Here is a 6,059-nt window from a genome sequence, read left to right on the forward strand (position 1 = left end):
CTTTGCTTTTGTGTTTTGTAGGATTAGCAAAGAAAAGAAAAATAGCACAAGTGGAATTTTAAGTAACAAATTCGTCAAAACTTCCTGTGCAGATCAGCTGACTTTGGAAGCAAGTTCCGGACAGCTCAGAATGAATTAGAGAATGAACCTTATATGGTTAGAAAGCTATGGATGTCTATTTTCTGGAGCATTTCACGGATTGTTAATATAATTTTTCTAGAAGAAGTTATGGCCATTTTAACACTGAAAGGTTCCCAAGAGGTTGAGCAGTTTGTAACTGATAAGAAAGCATTGAAAGCAATAAATCCAATAAATCTAGCAGCCAAAACTGATGCAATCAAGAACAAACCAGCTGACACCTATTCAAATATCAGAGGAAATGGAATTAAAGATGAGGATTAAGAGGGAGTTATTGGCATAAAGGCTACCCAAGGAGTTACAATTGTTTCACCATTTCCTCTCACTTATTGTCATCACTAAATGGCTATTAGTGGGTGAGTTAAGGAGAAGAAAATGATGTAGCAAGAATTGGTTTAAAAGCAGCGTTGGGGAAGGAAGGAAAGGGGGGGAGCCTTAGTTGATTTCTTTTGGTTCTATTTCCTCAAACTCATGTTTATCTTTTGTTTTAACTTAAGGATTGTGTAACTAAATTTTTAGTAGTTAGGGGCTGTTTGAAGCCCTGAATATGATTGCAAGTTTGTTATGACATTTCGTTTGAATTACTTTTATGATTGGATGAAAATTGGTTCACTACTTGTCTCATTGATGAATTCTTTATGTGTTTTCTACGGATGCATACTTAGTAAGCATATCTAGGATTCTAATGCTATGAATATGTGTGTGCATGCCCTTGTCGAATGAGGACCTACATATGTTCTAGAGTAGTATTTGTTAATTGTGATTAACATGTGAACCAATTTCTAGGATTAGTAAGACAACGCTAGTACTTACGATGCCTTGTGATGACTCAAACTCTTTTCATTCTTAATGATTTCTACTTGTTAAATCTATGAAGACACCATTTGAGATTGCATGTTAGGGACTAAGAGTTGAAAACGCCATTCTCTTAACATACTACATAAGAAAGAGTAATAGGTTGAGTTCTAACATTGAGCTAACTTGAGCATCTTCATCCAAAAATGAAAGGAATTTGAATGAAACATAACATGTTTGCATGATTATTTGGTGGTGGATAGCAATTCCCCTAACTCGTTTTTCTTAATTTGTGAACTACTTAAAAATTTGACTCTATCTTGTTTTTGTTTGATTTAATTTAAATATGAAATCAACTCCAAAAATCCCAAAAATTTGCGTATAGCTCTGTGTGTCTAGTATATGCATATAAAATTTCGTAGACTTTAGATAAGTGTAAGTCTGTCTAATAATTATTTTTCGGTGGCTAGTCAGTATGGACAACAGCCCAGTTTTTGTGACATTCTAAGTAGTTAGATAAAACAATCTTCTGGGGAAAAGACCTTTATTTTCATATGCTACAATTGATAAATCTTATTGTTAATAAGGAAAATTAATAGGACATTTGTGTGCTACTTTGTGGTGTGCTTTTAATCCTATTAGAGCTTACACGAGAACTTCCTAGTGGGTCACCCATCTTGAGAATGCTCTCGCCCGAACTTGCTTAACTTCGGAATTCCGATGGAATTCGAAGCCAGTGAGTCCCCAAAAGGCATCGTGCTATAAGAAAATGAGCATGTACATATAAGGCACATCACACCTCTCCGTTGGTTGATGTGGAATCTTACAATCCACCTCATTTAAGGGGAACTCAGCGTCCTCATCAGCATATCCGTACTGAACGGCAAAGTGGCTCTAATACCAAATTATGTCACATCTTAGATTGGCTTCGCCGTAGCACGATATTGTCTGTTTTGGGCCCCAGCCACACCCTCCAGGTTTTGTTTTTGGGAATTCACATGAGAACTTCCCAGTGGGTTACCCATCTTGGGAATGTTCTCGCCCGAACTTGCTTAACTTCAGAGTTCCAATGGAACCCGAAGCCAGTGAGTTCCCAAAAGGCCTCATTCTATAGGGAGGGGAGCATGTACATATAAGGCACATAACCCCCTCTCCGTTAGTCGATGTGGGATCTTACAATCCACTCCACTTAAGGAGAACCCAGCGTCCTCGCCGACATATCTGCACCAAATGGCAAAGTGGTTCTGGTACCAAATTTTGTCATATCCTAGACCGACTCCGCCGTAGCACGATATTGCCTGTTTTGGGCCCCGGCCACACCTCACGGTTTTGTTTCTAGGAACTCACACGAGAATTTCCCAATTGGTCACCCATCCTGGGAATGCTCTTGCCCGAACTCGCTTAACTTCGAGGTTTCGATGGAACCCGAAGCCAGTGAGTTCCCAAAATGTCTCATGCTATAGAGAGGGGAGCATATATATATATATATATATATATATGTAAGGAAAATTAATAGGACATTTGTGTGCTACTTTGTGGTGTGCTTTTAATCCTATCAGAGCTTACACGAGAACTTCCTAGTGGGTCACCCATCTTGAGAATGCTCTCGCCCGAACTTGCTTAACTTCGGAATTCCGATGGAATTCGAAGCCAGTGAGTCCCCAAAAGGCATCGTGCTATAAGAAAATGAGCATGTACATATAAGGCACATCACACCTCTCCGTTGGTTGATGTGGAATCTTACAATCCACCTTATTTAAGGGGAACTCAGCGTCCTCATCAGCATATCCGTACTGAACGGCAAAGTGGCTCTAATACCAAATTCTGTCACATCTTAGATTGGCTTCGCCGTAGCACGATATTGTCTGTTTTGGGCCCCGGCCACACCCTCCAGGTTTTGTTTTTGGGAATTCACATGAGAACTTCCCAGTGGGTTACCCATCTTGGGAATGTTCTCGCCCGAACTCGCTTAACTTCAGAGTTCCAATGGAACCCGAAGCCAGTGAGTTCCCAAAAGGCCTCATTCTATAGGGAGGGGAGCATGTACATATAAGGCACATAACCTCCTCTCCGTTAGTCGATGTGGGATCTTACAATCCACTCCACTTAAGGAGAACCCAGCGTCCTCGCCGACATATCCGCACCACATGGCAAAGTGGTTCTGGTACCAAATTTTGTCATATCCTAGACCGACTCCGCCGTAACACGATATTGTCTGTTTTGGGCCCCGGCCACACCTCACGATTTTGTTTCTGGGAACTCACACAAGAATTTCCCAATTGGTCACCCATCCTGGGAATGCTCTCGCCCGAACTCGCTTAACTTCGAGGTTTCGATGGAACCCGAAGCCAGTGAGTTCCCAAAATGTCTCATGCTATAGAGAGGGGAGCATATATATATATATATATATATATATATATGTAAGGAAAATTAATAGGACATTTGTGTGCTACTTTGTGGTGTGCTTTTAATCCTATCAGAGCTTACACGAGAACTTCCTAGTGGGTCACCCATCTTGAGAATGCTCTCGCCCGAACTTGCTTAACTTCGGAATTCCGATGGAATTCGAAGCCAGTGAGTCCCCAAAAGGCATCGTGCTATAAGAAAATGAGCATGTACATATAAGGCACATCACACATCTCCGTTGGTTGATATGGAATCTTACAATCCACCTCATTTAAGGGGAACTCAGCGTCCTCATCAGCATATCCGTACTGAACGGCAAAGTGGCTCTAATACCAAATTCTGTCACATCTTAGATTGGCTTCGCCGTAGCACGATATTGTCTGTTTTGGGCCCCGGCCACACCCTCCAGGTTTTGTTTTTGGGAATTCACATGAGAACTTCCCAGTGGGTTACCCATCTTGGGAATGTTCTCGCCCGAACTCGCTTAACTTCAGAGTTCCAATGGAACCCGAAGCCAGTGAGTTCCCAAAAGACCTCATTCTATAGGGAGGGGAGCATGTACATATAAGGCACATAACCCCCTCTCCGTTAGTCGATGTGGGATCTTACAATCCACTCCACTTAAGGAGAACCCAGCGTCCTCGCCGACATATCCGCACCAAATGGCAAAGTGGTTTTGGTACCAAATTTTGTCATATCCTAGACCGACTCTGCCGTAGCACGATATTGTCTGTTTTGGGCCCCGGCCACACCTCACGGTTTTGTTTCTGGGAACTCACACGAGAATTTTCCAATTGGTCACCCATTCTGGGAATGCTCTCGCCCGAACTCGCTTAACTTCGAGGTTTCGATGGAACCCGAAGCCAGTGAGTTCCCAAAATGTCTCATGCTATAGAGAGGGGAGCATATATATATATATATATATATATATGTAAGGCACATCACCCTCTCTCCATTGATCAATTTGGGATGTTATAATCCACCCCTTTTAGGGGCCCGGCATCCTCTCGGCACACTCGCATCGAACGACAAAGTGGCTCTGATACCATTATGTCACATGCCAGACTAGCTTCGTCGTAGCACGATATTGTCCGCTTTGGGCCCCGACCACACCCTCACGGTTTTATTTGTGGGAACTCACACGAGAACTTCTCACTGGGTCACCCATCCTAGGAATGCTTTTGCCCGAACTAGCTTAACTTCGAAGTTCCGATGGAACCCGAAGCCAGTGAGTTCCCAAAAGGCTTCGTGCTATAGGGAGGGGAACATGTACATATAAGGTACATCACCTCCTCTCTGTTGGTCAATGTGGGATGTTACATGAAAAAACGTCCCACGAATTTAGGTAGCCGTGGATACCTGACCCTAATGGTATGGTTGTGGAGGAAAATAAACGGGTATGTGGCAAGTTCGGGGATTTCTTTAAAACCCCAATCAGATATGAATTGTGTGGAATTAAAAAAAAAAAAAAGGTTATTTTCTTTTGTATTAGCATTTTTTGTTTACATACTTCCAATAGTTGATTATTGATTAACTTGTGTTGCATAATCATATTTTATAGATAAATTTTCATGATAAGCGAGTTGGTGCATGCAGTTTTGGAGGTGGGGATGGGGAATTTCTATTTAAAAATAATGGTTATAGATGCGGTTATGGAGAAAAAAAAATTACGAACTGATGTAGGAAGGTGGCAACTGCATGAAGTATTGAATGGCTCCAGGCAATAATCAAGAGCTTGGTACGTATGACCAACAATTGAGTAGTCATTTGAAGGGGGTTAATGAAAGTTTTTGCGAAGCCGTTTTGGGTAGGAACATTGGGTACATAATGTTCAGCTTCAATCCAAGCCGACATGTAATAGTCATCGAAAGTTTTCGATGTAATTATCCAGCGTTATACAATCAAATTGATTTGACATTCTGAAAGTTAAGAAACTTACCAAATTCACTCAACAAAAGTTCAAACTGTTTGAATGCTTAATTGACCTTGTCGAACACATTTACCACTTCCAACAACAAATGGTTTCAAAGGGGATGATGAAGCTTTCCCATGCAAGTTGTTCACCTCAAGGCTTTCGAGACCTGTCCTAATATGGCGAAAGAAGGATACCATAGTCTTCTTCAGCCCAACACGAAATATGTAAACGGTTGTATATGAAATGTTGGACCGTTGGGGCCAATTATTTATTTTGGATTCAAATTTTAGTTGATGGAAAAGGAACAGAATAAGAGTTTGATACGTGGAGTTAAAATAATGGTAGGATATACATGGAAGAAGAAGATTAGATTCAAATTTTGAGTGGTAAGGGATTTGTATTTACCTGCAACTGTTAGGTGTTTGGTTTATAACCCACATACCCTGAGAAAATAGTCTTCACCCTGGAAACTTTTGGCATTTGCACCCCAGACGGTTCAATGCTTGAGCAGGCAATCACTATGGGTTTCAAAACATCTAATAACGAAGCAGAATACAAAGCCTTACTTGCAAGCCTTCAAATGGCAAAAGACTTGGTGGTGAAAAAGCTTGCAATTCATTTTTATTCCCAACTAATCACCAGCTAGACTACTGGGGAATATATAGCAAAACATTTAAAGATGGCGCAATACCTAAGGAAGATACAAAAACAACTTGAGGCATTTCAGACTTATCCCCTCACTCAAGTTCCGCGGGCAGACAACGCTCACGCAGATGCGCTAGGTGGCCAAGGCTCTGCCCTCGAC

Source organism: the organism of the source record quoted next, unplaced genomic scaffold (genome assembly GCF_019419815.1).
Source record: "Pyrus x bretschneideri cultivar Hongxiangsu unplaced genomic scaffold, Pyrus_bretschneideri_v1 Contig3, whole genome shotgun sequence".
NCBI classification, from domain to species: domain Eukaryota; kingdom Viridiplantae; phylum Streptophyta; class Magnoliopsida; order Rosales; family Rosaceae; genus Pyrus; species Pyrus x bretschneideri.